Raw genomic sequence first — 19,483 nt, 5'->3', positions numbered from 1 at the left:
ATGATCTCCACAGATGCTGTTACAATTCTGGCATGTGATCTGGACAACATTATTCAATTGATATTCAATGCACACCTTGAATGGCAGGCATTTTTGTACAGATTGTCTCTGCCCTCAAATTCTGGAAAAGAAAATAGAAAAATAAATAAGTAAAGTAGCTACTGATGGCATCACATGCTCAGAAGAATACAAAAACTAACTGAAAAGGCAGTTCTTAGACAGTTCTTGCTTTTTTAAAAATTTATTTATTTTATGTATGTGAGTACACTGTTGCTGTCTTCATGCACACCAGAAGAGGACATCAGATCACATTATAGATGGTTGCTATGAACCACCATATGGTTGCTGGGAATTGATCTCAGGCCCTCTGGAAGAGCAGACAGTGCTCTTAACCACTGAGCCATCTCTCCGGCCCTCTTAGACTTTTCTTAAGTGTGAAGATTTACATTAAGATTTGAATGAAAGCCAGGCTCAATGACACACCTGTGTCCCAGCACCTGGAAGGTGGAGGAAGGAGGGTTAGGAGTGCAGGTCATCCTTGGCTACATAGTGAGTTGGGGGTAAGGCTCAATCATAAATATGTGACTCGGTCATAAATCAAAGCAAGAGTTAAAGAATCAGGAAGAACGAGTACTGTGGTGAGTGGGTGGCACAGACACTCACACAAAGTAAAGAGCTGGGAAATGTTGTATGAGCATATCAGGTGTGACTCCAGAGGGCCAAGCGGAAGAGCAGCAGTTCTGCATGCATGCTGAGGTTCCGCTTACCCACCTTACATTCTGCAGCCACTGTCCCATCTGCGCTGAGCCCGGGAGGTGATCTGCTCCTGCCTCTCATGTCATACATAATTAGTGAAACAGATTCTAACCTCAGGACAATGAGATGCGCAGAGGTCAGAGGGCAAAGAGAAGGGAAGAGTCGGGGACTTTTTCTTTCTTTGCTTCAGGTTTTCTGTTCATGATCCTTCTGATGAGAACGTGGTCCAGTGGTTTAAGCACCTTCCCTCGCTCCCCCAGACTTGAGAATGGTAATGGTTTCCACAGTTGGGATTTGGGAGGTGCCTCATTGTACTTCCTCATTCTTGCCAACCCTTCCCACACATCTGCGACACATCAGTTCACGAGAACCTCTCCATTTGAACCTGGGAAGTGAATTCTGTTCCTGCTAGGTTGCTGGCTTTGGGAACAAGGCCTGTTTAGTGAGATAAGGCAATTTATAGGCCCCTGTGAGCTAGGAATTTAGATTCTGTTCTCCGGGCTGTGTGAGGCCCACCGAGTTAAGCCATTTTCTTGCTGTGCTTACGTAAGATGGCTACTCTGGATGCCAGTATGACTGGTGGTTTGAGGGAAGCAGGAATGGGAATGGACAGAGGAAGAGCAACTGGGAAGGTGTATAGGTGAGAAACCATGGCACCTGGCCTGAGCTATCGAAATGAGTAAGTTCACCTGGACCAGGCAGACTTGAAGGAGGAGATAGGAGTCAGAAATAACAGGCTTCTGAGTCAGGCTGCTGAGGCGCAGAGATGCGGTTCATTAAGGATTTGTTTAACTTAGTGCATTACATTATTTGTAGAAATATCTAGAGAAGATGTCAAGAAAACAGTATAGTTCAAGAAGAACTCTTGGCTAGAGATCTAAATCAGCTTTATGAACATGCAGATCGCATTTAAAATAGGGCAGGCTAGATATGGTCCCCGTGAAAAATGTCTTTTGGTTTTGTTGTATAAAAGAGAACTTAGGAGCTTCTGGCATTTAAAGGCCTTTAGAAGCTATTTGTGTGCACATTGTTTTGCGGCTTTTGTTTGTTTGTTTAGTTTGGTTTTTTGTTTTTGTCTCTTTGTGGTCCTGATTGTCCTGGAACTCACTGTGAGGACCAGATATCCCTTGGTCTTCCTCCACTTCCCTCCCAAGGACAGGGATTAAAGCTTGAATTCATACTTTAATTCATCCCAGAATATTGTAAAAAGCTTGTAAATCCAGTTTACAGGGAAGGGAAAACAAATCAAATGTAAAGATGCTGTTTTATACTTCAACCATGGAATAAGCTTGCTATCTCACTGAACATTTGGTTAAGGAAACAGTGCTTTTGCACAGTATAACGCATGGAAACACGGTAGCTTTGTGGGGGCGTGGGGGGACTTAGAAGTTGGCTGCAGAACTGAAGGATTTAATTGACCTCTACATTTCAAACTTCCTGCAGACCAGTAGAGTCCTACTCAGCCAGTGAGTTCCATGCATTGTCTAACCTGAAGGGAAGGTGCTTGTATTAAAAGGAAGATTGTCTAATTTCACCTTTCATTTTCTAGGAAATTGTAAAATAAAAGAACATAAAAATGTCAGTGTTACAGAGGGACTCATGGCTCCAGCTGTATATGTAGCTGAGGATAGCCTAGTCGGTCATCAATGGGAGGAGAGGCCCTTGGTCCTGTGAAGGTTCTATACCCCAGTATAGGGGAATGCCTGGGCCAGGAAGTGGGAGTGGGTGGGTTGGGGAGCAGGGGGAGGAAGGAAGGGATAGGGAATTTTCAGAGGGGAAACTAGGAAAGGGGATTTAAAAACCATGTCAGTGTTTGTTACCATTGATACACTGTATATCATCCAAAGCACCCAGTATCCCTGCAGTAAGATAAGTTTTAAGGTTTCCTGAGTTTCGTTACAGATGGCCATCTTCTGACTCTGGGGACATATAAATTTTATCACATGGCCTTCCAGTTTGTATATTATAGTGCTGAACTGGCACTCCCAGCATCCATTAGAATGACATTGACAAAATGTCCACTCCTATTGAGCTAAGTACTCAATAAGCCACTGTAAGTAAATTGTTGTGTTCCCAGCTCGAAGGCCAGTCTATTGATTCCCACATGGCTGTGGGCCTGGTGGAGAAGCCCTTCCCGCGCTTCCCTCCTAGGATCTACAAAGACCTTTTAAACTCTCAGATAGCAAAGAGCCTTTTTCCAACATTGCTTGTTAATACCCTGTATATTTTTAGTGTATTTTATTTTAAATGAATAGTTAAGCATTAATGCTTTGCTCTTAGGGGCTTAAAAAATCCGATTAATATCATATTGTGTAATTACATACACATGTCTGTAATAAGAAAGGTCGAACCTCTTTCCACCAGAACAGGTATTAACATTTCTATGAACAGCTCCAGAGATTAAGCACGCGTGTCTATGACACCCCCAGATCTCCTCTTTACCCTCGGAATCCTGGCACTCACTCTCCAGCACTTGGCTTGGTGACAGCAATGGTTTTGCCTCACCTATCTTGGGAATCTTTTCATGTTGCTACATGGTAAACTGCCTCGTCCCTTTTAATAGTTGCCATACATTTGTGGAGTGTGGCATGGGTTAGCTTATTTAGATCCATATGGCAGACCTCTAAGCTTTACCTCTGGTTAATGTCAGTGTTACAGTGAATACTCCCATGTGTGTCTGTTTGTGTACTTGTGAAATAGCATCCCCTTAAAGAGGTGTGAGATTATCATGTAAAAATAGAACAAGAGAATGTATATACTGCCAACTTTACTTATAGTGCTGTATTCAGGAAAGCAGAAATGGGAAGAAAAATATTTAAACAGTAAATATTCAAGATATATAAGAACATCTGACAGATTTTTCCCCTTTGTTAGAAACTCATTATTTCCACATTTGGGAAATAGAAAGTTTTTCAAGTTTTTAGAGCTTGTGACAATTGGAAACCCTTAATAATCAGAGTCTGTGCTGTGCTTTATTGTGACAACTTGGAATGTAACTGTTTGTGCTTTGCTAAAGTGGACTTGATCACCAAATACCTTTTTTATTATAAATTTGGAAAGTGGTTGTTTAAGGTTTGAACAGAATGGTCAGTGACACAGAATGGACAACCTCTGGTCCTCCACGTGAACAAACAGCTGGAGAGCTGGAAGTTTACTTTCCAAAATCAAGGCAGCCCGTGGCAAGCCCTGGCTGGAAGGTAAGAGAGCGTGTGGTAGAAATGTCAGTAACCTGAACGCTTTTCTGTCAGTCAGAAGCACCTACTTTTAAGTGCTCAGATTGCACACAATTCAGCTTCTCTAAGGAACTGTGTGCTAGAAAGCGCAGGTTCTGGGATATTTGCATCAATACAGAACATATGAATCCTGCTGTCTTAGTTTCTTAGGACTGTGCTCAGACGCTACCACAAATACGACCAGTTAAACAATAGCAACATAGGTTTCAGAAACTAACCCTCCCCTCCCTGCCCAAAGAAAAGATATTGGGAGGATGGGTTTCCTCCGAACATCCTGGGGACTCCATGTACAAAATCTCAATTTATGACAGTCTTATGCAGTATTAACTTAATTTCAGTGGTTTATAAAAAAAAATTCTCTTCTCTGTCTCCTCCTTTGTGTTATTATTATACAAATTACTTTCCTGTACTCTGTAATCCTAAATGCAGGCTTGTAATTACCATTTTATGCTTTTCTTTTGTTCTATGTAAGAAAAATTTGGTTTGGGCTTGGTTTTGGTTTTGGCTTGGTTTTGGTTTTGGTTTGGTTTTGGTTTTGAGGCAGTCTCATGGTGTGACCCAGGCTGGCCTGGAAGTTACTGTAAAGCCCAAGTTCCCCTTCCAGTCTGACCTCCCACCTCATCCTCATGAGGGATGCAGCCTCATAACCACGCCCAGTGGCTTATGTTCTTAAGTAAGACATGGAGGGGGAAAGTTACAGCAAATATATTTGCACCACTTTTCATGTTCGTCCATTTTCTGACATGCTGTAACTAGTTTGCATGCATGGGAGTTCCTGGGCACTGCCCTTTTGTGTAAGCCGGAAGGACTACTGTCTTGCTTGTTCTCACTAAGGTCACACACTTGTCAGAGAAGCCTGAGGAGAGAAAGGTTGCTCTAGGCTCACAGTGTGAAGGACAGTCTTTCATGTCAGAGGATTTGCAAAGGAGCCCAAGGAGGCAGCAGGTCACACTGTACAAAGGCAGAAGGCATGAAGCCCACAGCCCAGCTCCCTCTCCCCTTTCTAGTCAGAGTGTGATCCCAGCCGATGAGGTGCCTGTCAGATTGAGGGGAGTCTTCCCACCTCAGTTAACCTAACATAGGAAGCCCCTCACAGACTGCCCGAGCCTCACAGCCTCGATGGTTCTAAGCCTCCCCAAGCTGGCAGCCAACCCCATCCCAGATGCTTCCACTATTTGTCCAAGGTGGGCTTGCTAGCGGCAAACTCACACAACTTGTGTTTATGTTAGAATATTTTAGTTTCTTTTCCACTTCTAAATGGTGGGTGGCTAATTCAGAATCCTGGGTTGATAGAGTTTCTCTTTAAATATCTTGCTCCCACTTCTGATGCCACTGGCTTCTGGTGAGAGATCAGCTCGTAGGCCTCATGCAGATCCTTTTTGCAGAGTGAGCCGCTTCCCTCCTGCTGCTGCTGGTATGGTCTCTGGCTTTGTCTGGCTCTCCATGGTGGGGTTATGAGCCTTTTCAGTGTAGAGTTTTTAACACTTCAATCACATGGTTGAGTTTTAGCTGTTACTTCTACACATAGTGTTTCTTCCCAATGTTTTTCCTCTGCCCCTGTTCTCACTGGTATCTGATGGTTTCATATCCCATTTGTCTCTGCGGCCATGTGTGTTTTCTTCATGATGTTGAAGGTAGGTAAACCCTATTGGGAGAAAGAAAGAAGTCTGTACTGTGACCACCTCCAACAGACAGATGAACTGTGACAAAGCCCAATGATAAAGACACCGAAAATTAGGATAAGGGAAGGATCGAGGAAGTACTTTGTATATCATACTTAATAGTGAAAGACCAAATGCTTCCTTCCATGTCTAATCTTGCTGTCAACTTGACCTACTTGGGAAGAAGTAACCTCAGTTGAAGAATTGCCTCCATCAGATTGTGCTATGTGTGTGTGGGGGGGGGGGCATTCTCTTTACTGCAGAGGCGTAGGAGGGCCCAGGTCATTGTGGACTGTACCATCAATACAGGGGAACATGGTCTGTGTAAGAAAGGTAGCTAAATGGGAGCCTGAGAGCAAATGCGCAGCGTCCCTCCATGCTTTGTGCTTAAGCTCTGCCTTATATTCTTGCCTTAGCTTCCCTTGATGGAAACAGAAAAAAGAGAGAAAAGAAGGAACAAAGGCTACATCATGTTCCAGCGAAGCAGGCAGAATTGTTTCTCTTTTCTAAAAACGGCAAAAAGTGCTCAGTGAGTTTGAAATTCAAGAGGAGGTTTCCAGAGAAAACCGACAAAATAAAAGTCCTCTTGGTAGATGTACAGAGTTGGAAGGGCCGGATAAAGACAGAACTATTTTGTACTTGCCTTGAAATTTCATTCCATAGCCACATTACTACAGACCTAAACATGACTCTATGTATTTTGTCATGTCATTTTGCAATCTCACTATTTCTGTATGCTTGGGCCTCAAATGTGCATTAAAGTTAGTAATTTTTAGATCATAATAAGGAAAAGATCATAGTCATCCACACCACTTCGGCTTCAAGAACAAATGGTTCTGATAAAGGAATTCCGGCTTCAGAAGTACAGCGTCAGTTCTGTAAGCTCATCGTGGCCTGAAGCGAACATCCCCATATGGCGGGAAAGACTTACACAAAGAGAAGGAAAGTGCAAAGGTGACTGAATAGACGGGACCTCAACCCCTCCTGGAAGGTGGCTGCCATCCACTCAAATTCCTACTGAGCCTGCCAGGGTGAAAAAACTGTCAATCAAAGATGATGATATAAAAATGAACTGAAGATTGAATTGAAAAGTAATTCTCTTTTCAAGTGGTTTGCAAATCTAGCCGTTAAGTTGGAATGAATGTGGCTAATGACCATAGCTGTGAGAGCTATGTACCTGCTGATCACTGGAATATTATTGCACCTTAGCTTGATTTTTCTATTGGCTTCCCCTTTCCTACTGTGCCGCTGACCCTTAGCTATGAGTGCTTGCTTGAGGTGGTAGCAGCGTTAACTTACATGTATTTTTAAATGCATCTTTAGGTATAAGAGGGGTAATGCCTCTGTTTCTTCTTTCTCTTTTTTTGTTAGGTCCCAGGAGGTTTTAAGTGGTGGAAATCAAGCCTGTATTACAAGTGAAGAGCTGCTTTATAAGCAGCCTTCCTTACAGCAACTAAATTGCCCCCAAAAAAGCTTACTCGCATAATGAAGCTTTGAAGTAGTCACACATAGGCATTTATATTCTTTCTCTCATGAATGACTAATTTTATTTTTTTTTTAAAGTAGCAACTCAGCTTGCTTTCAGAACCATTTAAGCTTAGCACATGATTTTGTTTTCCTCCAAAACCATCGACTCTTGATTATGAGATGGGGAAGGTTTGCATATTGATTTTTGCAGACAGTGGCTACGCTCCTGTCACACTGAGAGGCCTAGTCCTTAGCTGGGCGTGAGATCTTACGGAGCTTCTCTCCAATGTCGGAGCCACAGTGGCTAGGACTAAGAGACGCGTTTTGTGTAGCGTGAACCCTAACCTCTGTGGGGGTGCTCATGCTGGATGGAGCCTGTTGTCTACTTCCCACTGAGCCTCCCAGCTCAGTAAGTCACCTCTCTTAGTACTCCCGCAGGGTGCATGGAAAGATCTACTGTGGTAGAGAAACAACTCTTTCTTTGTGTTTCCATTCAGTTCTATAGAATACTCTATCTGGACTGCCCTTTCCTGTAGGTGTGTGTGTGTGTGTGTGTGTGTGTGTGTGATTCCTACCTTCCGCTCTGTCCAATGCCATCTTCTGTGAGATGCCTTACTAACTGACAGATATTTTCCATTCATGTCACTCTCTGTTGTCTATTTTTCATAGCACTTGTTAGGGGATGACACACTCTATAATTTTTTTAATTTCTTACTCTTTTCCCTGTTGGAACACATGCTTTATACGTCTGCCCCATGCTTGTCACTGAGGAAGCACTCAGTAAATAGAAGAGGAAACATATTATTTTGGTAGGGTTTTAAAAGAGGAAGCTCATCAAGTAAATTCAGTTAGATTCATTAACTCCTGAATCATTTTGTAATAACTGTGATAACCAGGTATAGCACTCAAGAACATACAGGAAACACTGAACATGGAAGCCTGTGGCGACAACACTAATTTTTTAACCATAAATTCGTTGCAGCGGGATCCAAGATTCGTGACGTACAATCCAAAGTGTTCACACTTTTCATTATGGAAGATGGGATTGGTCACTGATTGAGGACTTTGTAGATATGAATGATCCACTTAAACTTAGTTATTAGAAAACTTAAAACCCCTAATCCACAGAGCTTATCAAATAACGCGTAGAGAAGCAACTCCATGAAGGTTAGGCCTTGGGAGACTTTCTTTGTCAGGCCACTGCAGGCATCTTTCACATACTCTCTAATGAGGTCCCAACAACTCTCTTATAAAATCTTACCACCATCCACTAAAGTATGGAGATTAACTGATTTCCTACAGTTGTTAAAAATAACACATGGTATAAAGCAGGATTTGAAGCCAGAAAATCTTGCTTCAAAATGATTAAAAAGAACAAGTATGCAATATTTCTCTGTGTGTATTGTGTATATGTAAATGAGTACATGTGTGTACATATCTACATGTGTACATGTGTATAGAGGCCAGAGATTGGTGGTGCATGTCTTCCTCAGTCATTTTTTATCTCGTATTTTAAGATAAGATCTCATCGGTCAGGCAGTGGTGGCGCACGCCTTTAATCCCAGCACTTGGGGGCAGAGGCAGGTGGATTTCTGAGTTCGAGGCCAGCCTGGTCTACAGAGTGAGTTCCAGGACAGCCAAGTCTACACAGAGAAACCTTGTCTCGAGAAACCAACAACAACAACAAAAAGGATAAGATCTCATGGAACCCAGACTGACTGACCAGCAAGCTCCAGAGATATGCTAATCTCTTCTCTCTCCCACCTTGTGCTAGGATTATAGACACACAACCATACCTGCTGTGGATCCAGACTCGTGTCCTGTGTTCCTCCAGCAAGCACATTAGTGATTAAGCCATGTTTTCATCCCCCAGTGTGACATAGTTCTAATACAGTTAGTTGGCAGTAGCTAGTGTGAACTCATAACTGAAAACTAACATGTACAAACTAACTCAAACCAGCACTGATGACTGAATTGTCTTTCCCCAAAATTGAAGAAGTCTGCCCATCTTATTCTTGAACACTGGGAACTTGACAAATCACTGAGCCCTAAGGACAGATATCTATGTGGAAGTTAAAGTTAGTGCTTTCTCTAAACCCTAGGATAATGCCAGATTCTGTAACCCCATTTAAATTCAATAAAAACATGACTGTCAAATGATAAAACTGAAATGTATAAAACTGCATGTTACTCACGACAAAATTTCCATCCTTTTATGGCCTATAAAATTGCATATGTACTCATGTGTACATCAGAGGGCAAAATTGAAAAATAGTAATAGAAGTAAAAAGTACACTGTAGTAAGTAAAAAAGAGATGTGCTTGTTTTTAATCTGGAAATTTGGGATGTCATCTAGAAGGACATGCATTTCAAAACAAATTCTGATGAATGATTATAATTCACGTTGGCAAAACAAAGAGCGAAGGGGATTTCTCCGAGAAGTGAAGCTGCTGAGGAATGGTGGGTGGTGCCATATCATCTGGACATGCCTCTGCGAAGCAGCTATAGCAATGGTAGTTTGTTGCAAGCTTGCTCAGGCTGGATACAGCTGAATGCCACTATCCCTGGAAGTGTCCCTTCAACTTTGGGGGCTAAAAATCTGGCTATGTGCTCCTTTTTCCATTTATTAAAGAAGTGCATCCTGTGGGTCTGATGAAAGTGTCTCCAGAGGCCATGACGAAACGATGTTGACATTGATAATAATTCTTACCTGTCTCAGAAGCCCTGATAGAATAGTGTTAGCACTGACAATGTCTTCTTCCACTGAGATTCCCTCCTTGGCTTTTAATCTCCTGATTCCCTTAGTCCTGAGTAATGGGATCACTTCTCAAGATGTTCACACACTTCCCTATCTCATATTCTACTTTTGGGGGTGTGCTTCTGAAAGAGAGTGCATAACACAGCCAGGTTTATGAGAATAGCCCAGAAGATTTGAGTGCCAAAGAAGCATAAGGGTGATAGACTTCAGCCAGTGTTTACTTACAAGTTGAAGGATGTAAGTGCTAAGACAGAAGACTCTAGTCACTGCTACAACTTCCCAGCCCTTTCTAAATGTACTTTGTTCAGATTTAACAAAGGAAGTCTCCACACAGTACCCCCAGGAGCATCTCTCACCAAAGAGAGATGTCTGGGAATTTATTTATTTGTGCTTAGGTTATATTTTTCAGAAGGTTTATGGATTCTTTATTTATCATAAGTGGTTCTAGGCAGATCAGAGCACACTCTACAGAAGCACTTCATTAGGATTTTTTCCTGTGGTAAATACAGTGTGTGTGTCAGAGGGTCAGTAGCATTTACCAATAGCTTTGACCTAGTCTCTCTTGTTTTCTAGAATTCTATAATAGTGAAGGAAAACGAGTAACCACTGCTGCCTTCTCCCTTCCTCGGAAGCACTCAAACTTTCAAAGGCACAGCCAAGGGTCCTGGTTAGTTATGTCACAAGACACAGATCCAAGGGTCCTGGTTAGTTATGTCAAAGGCACAGATCCAAGGGTCCTGGTTAGTTATGTCAAAGACACAGATCCAAGGGTCCTGGTTAGTTATGTCACAAGACACAAGCTAGGGTTATTTGGGAAAAGGGATCTTCAATTGAGCAAATGCCCCGCATACTTGTCCTCTGGATGAGTTTCTTGATTAACAGCTGATGTGGAGGAGTGGGCCAGCCCATTGTGGGTGGTGCCGCCTCTGGGCAGATGGTTCCTGGAATATATAAGAAAGCAGGCTGAGCAAGCCATGAGGAGCAAGATAATAAACAGCATTCATCTGCATCTGTAGCCTCTGTTCCAGTTCCTGCCTCCAGGTTCCTGCCCCAACTTCCTTCATGTTGTTGGAATTGTAAGCTAATAAACCCTTTTTCTTCCAGCATTGCTTTTGGTCATGGTGTTTGATCAGAGCCTTAGGAACTCTAAGGCACCAAGCAACTCCTCTTCTTTGGAACTGTCAAATCAACTCGTAAGGGTGTAGTGTACTCGTAAGTAGTTTAGCCTTATTCCTCTTGTCTTGCCTTTTTAGGCTTTAGAATTCCAGGCGCTGACACGTGCTGTGAGACCCTGATCAGATTTTCAGTGTCTCTGAGCCCCTCGCTAGTGGTGAGCAGTGAACCCTGAATCTCATTTCATAGAACTACTGGGAGGACTACATGAGCAGCTTCGTGGAAATGATTGGCAGGTTGTGGCACATGATAGGGATCTCCATGTTTCTCTTCTGGCACCATTCATTCCTGTTTATAACTATAGACCTAGAAATTCTCACACCTGTATAATAATGAAACAAAATGAAATAAAAAGGCAGAACCAAAGCATCTTTATACACTGATGACATGATCATGTAGCAAATCCTTAGGGATATACAGAATAGCAGCTGAACACACAAATGAATGCAGCAATGTCTACTAACAAGGCCTACATACCAAAATCAATTGATCTTTCTATACTCTATACAAGCAGCAAGTGGCCACAATATTAAATTACAGTTATTTCCAATTGTGTAAGAAGTACCCAAAAATCCTTTTTAAAAAGATATACATAAGTTATAAAATACAAACCACAAACAATATGAGAAAAATTAGACAAGGTCTAAGTAATGCAGATAGATGTATTTTTATGACTAGATTGGAAAACTCAATATTGTTTTTCCAAAATCAACATTTAGATTCAATTTAATATAACCAATTAACTAACTTTAAATATGGTAGCTAGACAGACAGGAGTTCCTAAAAGTTAGAAGTTGTGCTGATCAAAAGTAGGACAGAAACAAAGAAAAGATTAAACAAGCCTTAAATAAAACCAAAAACTTACAGTTAATCTATAATAATCAAAAGCATATGTTATTGGCCTAGAAAAAAAATGAACACTGAAAAAAATGTTGATTAAGGAATGATCTAAAAATAGATCTACAATAGATCTACATATATGTTTGTGTGGTGTCATGTGAGTGTGGCTTTTCCTCTAGCATTCTCTGTTTAGTGGCATATCTCCTCCCTCACCCTAGTGTTTTGAGAGATAGTATGGACCTAAAAGGTAGGGACTTGTGGGAGGAGCTTAGTCATTGTAAGTGATGCCTTCAAAAGGGTTAAGGTTGTTTTCGTGGGACTTTGAGTTTTTGCAAGTGTGAGTTGTTCAAAGAGTGAGTCATAATCTGTTCTCTGTCTTCCTCCCTCAAAATGCAGTCTTCCTCCTGAAGGTGTGATGTTACCACCATCTACCATGGGACCCTTCCCACAACTGAGCTGATACGATAGCATGCCTTTGAACGCCCATTTGTAGCATAAGCTAATAAGCCTCATTTAAAATGAAGACACATAAACTTTGTTTTAAAATAAACTTACCCAGCTTCAAACATTCCAAGATAGCAATAGAAAACAGAGTAGAGCAATATGATCAGTTTATTTTCAACAGAGGACCATGGGTTCTCCATGAGAAAAGAAAATTGAAGAAATGTTAATGGGACAACTGAAAACAAAAAGAAAATAATCTCTGCATCACATACAACACACAGCAACTAATTTGGGATAGTTCTTAGAGTAAATACAAAGTAGTGAGCCTTGAAAGATCTCGAAAGAAACAGAAAGGTGTGCTTGCAAGTTTATACTAGACAAGTTTTTTCTGTTTGTTTTGGTTTTTTTTAATGTGGAAAATAAAAGTATGTAATTATAGACAGGAGTTTCTAAAAGTTAGAAGTTAATGCTGACTAAGTTATGCTGAACTATATTATGAGTTCTTTGGAGCCTGATATAGCTGTCTCCTGAGAGGCTCTGCCAGTGCCTAAAAATACAGAGATGGATGTTCTCAGTCAACCATTGGACTGAGCACAGGGTCGCCAATGGAGGAGCTAGAGAAAGTACCCAAGGAGCTGAAGGGGTTTGCAGCCCCATAGGAGGAACAGCAGTATGAATCAGCCAGTACCCCGAGAGCTCCCAGGGACTAAAGCATCAACCAAAGAGTATAGATGGAGGAACCCATGGCTCCAGCTGCTTATATAGCAGAGGATGACCTAGTCGGTCATCAGTGAGAGGAGAGGCCCTTGGTCCTGTGAAAGCTTGATGCCCCAGTGTAGGGGAATACCAGGGCCAGGCAGCAGGAGTGAGTGGGTTGGTGGGCAGGGGAAGGGAGATGGGATAGGCGATTTTCTGATGGGAAACCAGGAAAGGAGATAACATTTGAAATGTAAATAAAGAAAATATCTAATAAAAAAAAGAAGTTGTACTGATGATAAGCAGGTACAGAAACAAATGCAATGAGCAGACATGTCTTTATGTGTGATACTTCAGATGATCTTCCAGGCAAAATTGTACTTCAAAAGACACCAATGAGAAAGTAGGAATGAAGGGGCTGGGGTTTGGCAGAGTGACAAGAGTGCCTGCTTAGCATGCATCAGGTCCTGGGTTAATCCCCAACTCGCGTGAGTGTGTGTGTGTGTGTGTGTGTGTGTGTGTGTGTGTGTGTGTGTGTNGTGTGTGTGTGTGTGTGTGTGTGTGTGTGTGTGTGTGTGTGTGTCTGTGTGTGTGTCTGTGTGTGATTATTATGATATATTACATATATATACACGTTATACAGATCATTGTGCATATGTTTGAGTACTTTAGTAATTGCATAAGAGCAGAGTGGGGCTAGAACAGCTCAGTTGGGAAAGTGCTTGCCACATAACTATGAGGACCTGAGTTAGATCCCCAGTGCCCAGAGAAAAACCAGTTGAGGTGGTATGCACTTGCAATGCCAACCCAGATGAAGCAGACAGTGGGGATCAGTGAGGTCTGAGAGTCAGCCAGCAGATGGTAATCAGTGCATCCTGTATCCCATGAGAGACTCTCTCTCATAAACCAAGGAAGACAGCTGAGGAAAAACACCCAGGCTTGACCTCCGGCCTCTACATGCATGTACACACACACACACACACACACACACACACACACAAGTGTTCAGTAGCATTAGTCACAGGGAATGCAAATAAAATCACAGTAACTGTTTCCCATTGAAGCTGGCTGAAATGTTAAGTTCTAGTGACCTCAAAAAGATGAAAATGTGGAAACCCTGCGCTAACTTTGAAGAGATGGTTCTGTCAGCTTAGTGAATCAGTGATCCCATTGCTAGTTATGTACCAAGGAGACATGAGTTCATGGTCACCAGAAGGTACCGCAGGCATGTCCAAAAGGCTTGAGTTATTAAAACTCAAAACTGTTGATGCCAAGAAGCCTTGGTTTCTGTTGCTTATGTTCTTGCCCTTGCCTTTCGCCATCTGGTTGTCTCTGGTGTTGCCTGGTCTTGCTGACTCTGACTGTGGCTTGTCCCTCCTGCAAGCCTCTGTGTCAATACTCGTGGGAGACCAGCTTTCTCCGGGAGGAATTTAGGTATGGGGAACTGTGGTACAGGGTCAGCTCTGAGGTGAAGACAGAAACTACAAGGATCCTGTCTCCAGCTGATCTTTGGTGTCTGTGTCCTGATGGCTCTGGGAAGGTCCCTCTTGGGCATCTTACCTGCGCTCACAGGCTTGTCTGTACTCTCTAAAGGCACTGTTTGGGTATGGAACTCTGTGGCAGAGGATCGGCTCCAGGCACAGACAGAAACCAGAAGGCTCCTGTCCCAGGCCACTTCTCGGTTCCTGTGTCCTGAGGATTCTGGACAGGTTCCTGAAGCTGGAAGCAACCTAGATGTCCTTCAACAGAGGAATGGATACAAAAAATGTGGTACATTTACACAATAGAATACTACTCAGCTATTAAAAACAATGACTTCATGATATTCGCAGGCAAATGGATGGAATTTGAGAATATCATCCTGAGTGNGGTGACTCAGTCACAAAGGAACAAACATGGTATGCACTCACTGATAAGTGGACATTAACCCAAAAGTTCAGAATACCCAAGATTCAATTCACAGACAAGAAGCCTAAGAAGAGGGAAGACCAAAATGTGGATGCTTTGGTGTTTTTTAGAAAGGTGAACAAAATATTCACAGGAGGAGATATGGAGACAAAGTGTGGAAAAGAGACTGAAGGAAAGACCATCCAGAGACTGCCCCACCATGGGATCCATATCATATACAGTCACCAAACCCAAATGCTATTGTGGATGCTGGGAAGTGCTTGCTGATGGGAGCCTGATATGGCTGTCACCTGAGAGGCTGTGCTAGAGCCTGACAAATACAGAAGAGGAAGCTCACAGCCAACCGTTGGACTGAGCTTGGGGTCCCTGATGGAGGAGTTGGAGAAGGGACTGAAGGAGCTGAGGGGGTTTGTAGCCCCATGGAGGGAGCAACAGTGTCAACAGGCCAGGCCCCCCAGAGCTCCTGGGGACTGGACCACCAACCCAAGAATACACATGGAGTGACTCATGGCACTGGCCATAGGACAGCCTGTAAGAAGATGGCCTTGTTGGATATCAGTGAGAAGAGAGGCCCTAGGACCTGAGGGTGTTCAATGCCCCAGTGTAGGGAAATGCCAGGGTGGCAGGATGGGAGTGGGTGGGTGGGGGAGCACCGTCATAGAGGCAGGGGAGGAGGGATGGGATAGCGAGCTTCCAAAGGGGAGACCTGGAAAGGGGAAAACATTTGAAATGTAAATAAAGAAAATATCCAAGAAAAAAAATGAGGAAAAAAAGGGTACTAGGGAATGACTTTGTTTCTATAAAGAGTAAAATTTTATTCACAGGGTGTATCCTGTAGAAATAAAAAGATAAAACCAAAAAGTAAATAAATAACAAATAAATAAATAACTCAAAATTGGAACCCACTCAAATACTCATCCATAGGAAGAGAGAGAACACCTGTCTGGTTCCTAAAGAAACTCGGCAATTTGAATGACCTGTTGCAATGAGGATGCATTTTTAAATCTTCATATTAAGTGAAAGAATCAAACACAGAAGGGTCTGTTCTCCACAGCCCAGCCCGTGAGACGAGGACGGCAGATGGAGCTCATCTAGGATGGAGACCACGGGAAGCATAACTCCCCACCGGCTGAGGAGTGGCTCAGAGACCAGGAGGGACCTGGCTAGAGTAATGGCTATGATTTCTTTGGAAGGGTAATTAAATTAATTTGTACAGTTACCAAAAGACACTGAAATTTGTGTTTGGGTGGCACAAATGTTACCCTAATAAGGAAGTAATGGTCAGTGGTTAAGAGTACTTGCTGCTCTTGCAGAGAAACAAAGTTCGATTGCCAGCCCTCATGCCAGCCAGTTCACAGTGGGCTCTAACTGCAGCCCCAGCAGATCCAGTGCCCTTTTCCTGGCCTCTGTGAACACTGCACTCATGTGCACACACACACACACACACACACACACACACACACACACACACCACAATAAATCAAATAATGACAATAAAAATTAGACATGACACCAAGACTACTTTATGACTACTTGTAGTGAAGGAGAGAGAGTAGGTCCTATAATAGCTCCATCCTTTGAGCAGGCTTCTAAGTTTCTTACTGTGCCATAATGGCCTGGGTGATTAGCTCTTGCCTAAGCCATCTACTTCCTGTCCCTCCTTTACCTCTCCAGTCTGAACCATGCACTTGCTACTGTCTGAAGCAGGCAATTTCTCATTATCTAATTTAGAATCTTTTATTTTCTTCATTCCATTTTTGATAAATTACATTTGTTTTTTTTCTCTTTCTATGTTTCCACTTGCCTTTTCCACCAGCAAAGAAATTCCAAGAGACTGGACACTTTGTCCTTCTCAGCTTTGTGACCCTGGTGTGTCCCCTAGCATGTCACCTGGCTCAGCAGTTATTGGATGTATCAATAAATACATGAATACTAATGCCATCGCATATGCCAGTGTTGGGACTGGATGCTGCTGTTGGACTGCAGTCCTTAATCCAAATTGTAGACAATTTCAGTGTTTCTTCCCCACAAGCAAAGCAGACCTTTAACCTGGATCACATAAGGTTTGAGCTAACATGGCATCTCTTTTTGCTCCTTTTCCTTTGCAGTCTTTGGGGTCCCCATCTCCTCCCCAGGTGCAGCTTACCAGAGATAGTACTGAAAAGTATCCCTGATGATAACATTTAATCTAATCATACTTGCTCCTCACATCTATTCTCTTCCTGTTGCTGACAGAATAGCACACTCAGACTGTTTGAGGGAGGAGATATAATTTAATTCAGTGATTTCAAAATGTCCTTCTACCATTGTAGAAGGTACATCATGGTGGCCCAAGAAGCAGGGGCTACCAGAGTCCTGCTGGACTCCACCTTTGCCTGTGGTCTTCTCAACCTTAGCTCCAGCCCACATTCAGAGGCACTTCTCCCTTCTCAGTTGGGCCTCTCTAGAAATGTCCTCACTCACACCTAGAGCATGCCTCTATAATATTAAGTGAATCTTTAGCTTGCACTGAGGTTGGTCTTCACACTTCTGTACACCATTAGAAAGGTGTTTATGCTTACATGGTGCTTTTATCTCTAAAACACATATGCTTCTATACTACTACAAGATGTAACCCCAAAATAACATTTAAAAGGATGATATGTAACTCCTTTCATGGATATTTTGTTCCCTATTCTAAGGAGGAATGAAGTATCCACACGTTGGTCTTCCTTCTTCTTGGTTTTCTTGTGTTTTGTAAATTGTATCTTGGGTATTCTAAGTTTCTGGACTAATATCCACTTATCAGTGAGCCCCAATGGAGGAGCTAGAGAAAGTACCCAAGGAGCTGAAGGGGTCTGCAACCCTATAGGTGGAACAACAATATGAACTAGCCAATACCCCCAGAGCTCGTGTCTCTAGCTGCATATGTAGCAGAAGATGGCCTATTCGGTCATCATTGGGAAGAGAGGCCCCTTGGTCTTGCAAACTTTATATGACCCAGCACAGGGGAAGGCCAGGGCCAAGTAGTGGGAGTGGGTGGGTAGGGGAGCAGGGGCGTGGGGGTGGGTATAGGGAACTTCCGGGATAGCATTTGAAATGTAAATAAAGAAAATAGCTAATTTAAAAAAAAAATAAAAGGATGACATGGAAGTTCGAATATATTTATTCAGGTCAGTTGTCTACAGTTGAAGTGAAGGAGAGACTACAACATCGATGTGAAAGACCATGTGAAACATTCGAGTTAATGCAGTTGAAGTTGAATCCTTAGCTCAGATGAGAACTTGGGAAGCTTTCTAACTTTTTAAGTTAAATGTTGTTATCCTTTAGTGAGGGAGGAATGGACTTGGGGGGGGGGTGGCTTTCTAGAGTGTACTCTAAAATCATCTCATGTTATATTTAATGCTAGACACCTTTCCACATAGGTAATAATGAGATGATAGGTCTTTTATAGGAACTAATGAGATTAGTAAAGCAGAGATGGGCAGGAGGAGGAGGGTAGAATAGAATGGACTGCATTGGGTGTCTGTGTGTTTGTCTGTTGCTTTGCTTTTGGCTTTTGTTTTGTTTGAGACAGGGTCTCATTATGTAGCTCTGGCTTGGTTGAACTCACCATGTAGATCATGTTAGCATCAAACTCACCGACATCCTCCCATGTTTTTAAAAATAATTATACTATAAATATTAACAATTACTTAAATGAAATGTCACCTTGAGAAATTAATCATTTTCGAAGAGTAGGTGTGTAATACATCCATAGAGAAGTTGCTAACATGGGGGCAGCCCTCTATTTTCAGGTAAAAGAAAAAGTTTTAAGAAAACATCAATTTGACGGTACAGCAGCCCAGGACGGTGTGTGGATTTTCAGCCTGGCGTGTTACCTCTGAGACATAAAGGAAGCAGAACATAAAAATGAGCCTCTATCAGCTTGAAGCAACCTAACCTTTGTGATCATGGCTGTGGTCTAAATCTATTATAGATGTGCAGATTTGGTGTCCTTGGTATCACTGTGGGGTGACCTGAATAGTGAGCAGTCAACTTGTGTATTAAAATTCTGGGTGGAAGATATGTGCTTAGGAAGTGAAACCGACACTTGGTGCTTCATGTCTGTCTCTTTGCAGACTAAGCGCCTATGGAAAATGACAGGTGCACTTTTAGGGAAAGAAACTCATAATGTTTTCCTATTTAGTAGGTGACAGTATGTCCCAAGATAACACAAGCTTAAGGGGCTGGAACAAGCATGGTTATTAAAGGCTAATAGTTCCCAGTTCATACAAATTGAATTTTTTCATAAGCTGGGGGACTGTGGAAATCTAGAGTAGAGTGATGAAATAAATTAGCATATTAAGTGAATTTATACATGCAGGCCTGTGAGCACTTTGAATTTAAGGAAGAAATTTTATTACTTCTTGAAAGAAAATGACAATTCTTCAGTTCTGTGTTCGAACTCCATGTTAGAAAGAGCCTATTTGATAAATTATATCATTGTGATGATTATCCAAAGAAATGTATTTTAAATTCATGGCTCTCTCTCTCTCTCTCTCTCTCTCTCTCTCTCTCTCTCTCTC

The 19,483-nt window shown here is 42.3% G+C and overlaps 1 protein-coding gene across 1 annotated transcript in view; it reads left to right on the top strand.

The window, feature by feature from the left end:
- Positions 1 to 19,483, top strand: part of C8H3orf67 (chromosome 8 C3orf67 homolog) — a 243,899-nt gene that overhangs the window by 63,910 nt on the left and 160,506 nt on the right. The gene's annotated exons all lie outside the window — the stretch shown is intronic.

This window comes from Mus pahari, chromosome 8 (assembly GCF_900095145.1).
Source record: "Mus pahari chromosome 8, PAHARI_EIJ_v1.1, whole genome shotgun sequence".
NCBI classification, from domain to species: Eukaryota; Metazoa; Chordata; class Mammalia; order Rodentia; family Muridae; genus Mus; species Mus pahari.
Note: the sequence above shows the minus strand (reverse complement) of the source record. Positions and strands in the feature narration are given on the sequence as shown.